Genomic DNA, 1,877 nt, shown 5'->3' with positions numbered 1-1,877 from the left:
GGAGTGAGCCAGTACACCTGGCCCTTTTCAGTTTTTCGTTTGTTTCAAGCATGTTTGCAATTGCCCATTGAAGTTTTTATTTTATTTTATTTTATTTTTATTTTTGACAGAGTCTTGCTCTGTCGCTCAGGCTGGAGTGCAGTGACATGATCTGGGCTCACTGCAACCTCCGCCTCCTGGGTTGAAGGGATTCTTCTGCGTCAGCCTCCCGAGTAGCTGGGATTACAGGTGCACGCCGCCACGCCCAGCTAATAGAGACAGAATTTCACCATGTTGCCCAGGCTGGTCTCAAACTCCTGAGCTCAGGTGATCCACCCATCTCGGCCTCCCACAGTGCTAGGATTAGAGGCATGAGCCGCCGCACCCAGCCTCATTGAAGCGTTTTTGTGATGACTGTCTTACAGTCTCTGTCCGTCAATTGTAACATCTCTGTTGTCTTAGCGATGGCATCTGTGGACTCTCTTTTTTCATTCAGTTTGAGATCTTCCTGGTTCTTAGTATGAGTGTGTTTTTCTGTTTTTTGTTTTTTTGCTTTTTTTTTTTGGAGGCAGAGTGTTGCTCTGTCTCCCAGACTGGACTGCAGTGGCATGATCTCGGCTCACTGCAACCTCTTCCTCCTGGTTCAAGGGATTTTCCTGCCTCAGCCTCCCAAGTAGCTGGGATTACAGGCACCTGCCACCATGCCAGGCTAATTTTTATATTTTTAGTAGAGATGGGGTTTCACCATGTTGCCCAGGCTGGTCAGTATGAGTGATTTTTTAAAAAATATTGAAACCTGAACATTTGAGTACAGTAAGTCCTCACTTAACGTTTTTGTTTTTTACTTTTTTTTTTTTTTTTTGAGACAGAGTCTTACTCGGTCGCCAGGCTGGAGTGCAGTGGTGCAATCTCAACTCACCGCAACCTCTGCCTCCCGGGCTCATGTGATTCTCCTGCGTTAGCCTCCCAACTAGCTGGGATTATAGGTGCCTGCCACTACGCCCGGCTAATTTTTGTATTTTTAGTAGAGACGGGGTTTTGCCGTGTTACCGAGGCTGATCGATATGAGTGATTTTTTAAAATAATATTGAAACCTGAACATTTGGGTACAGTAACTCCTCACTTAACATTATTATTATCGAGACGGAATCTTGCTCTGTCACCCAGGCTGGAGTACAGTGGCGCGATCTGAGCTCACTGCAACCTCTGCCTCCTGGGCTCAAGTGATTCCCCTGCCTCAGCCTCCCGAGTAGCTGGGACTACAGGCACCCACCATGCCCAGCTAATTATTTTGTGTTTTTAGTAGAGCTGGGGTTTCCGCATGTTGGCCAGGATGGTCTCGATCTCTTGACCTCATGATCCGCCTGCCTCGGCCTCCCAAAATGCTGGGATTACAGGTGTGAGCCACCTAACATTATTAACATTATCGATTATTGATAGGTTCTTGGAAACTGTGACTTTAACCAATGCGAAGAGCGTAACTCTTCTTCATGTCAATTGTAGTAAAACCGGTTTTGTTGTGCAGTACGTTGTTTCCCCAGGTGCTTTTCAGCCTACAGCATTGTGTTCATATTTCACACCTGGAGCATGTTCTGTTCTCCCATGTTCTATGTCCTGTTCTGTGCCAAAAAATACTTTACTGTTATTTTGGAGGTGCTAGAGAAGGGATAGAGAGAGGTGTGTGTGTGTGTGTGTGTGTGTGTGTGTGTGTGTGTGTGTGAGACAGAGTCTTGCTCTGTCACCCTGGCTGGAGTGCAGTGTTGTGATCACAGTTCACTGTGGCCTCAAACTCCTGGACTTCAGTGATCCTCCCACCTCAGCCTCCTGAGTGGCTGGGACTGAGGCATGCACCACCATGCTCGGCCTACATTTTTAATTTTTGTAGAGACAGGGTCTTG

At 46.9% G+C, this 1,877-nt stretch overlaps 1 protein-coding gene across 1 annotated transcript in view; it reads left to right on the top strand.

Moving 5' to 3' along the window:
- Positions 1–1,877, top strand: part of RSPH10B2 (radial spoke head 10 homolog B2 (Chlamydomonas)) — a 32,338-nt gene that overhangs the window by 8,021 nt on the left and 22,440 nt on the right. The window lies entirely within an intron of this gene.

This window comes from Mandrillus leucophaeus, unplaced genomic scaffold (assembly GCF_000951045.1).
Source record: "Mandrillus leucophaeus isolate KB7577 unplaced genomic scaffold, Mleu.le_1.0 Scaffold29, whole genome shotgun sequence".
Classification (NCBI taxonomy): Eukaryota; Metazoa; Chordata; class Mammalia; order Primates; family Cercopithecidae; genus Mandrillus; species Mandrillus leucophaeus.
This window is presented reverse-complemented; position numbering and strand designations above follow the sequence as displayed.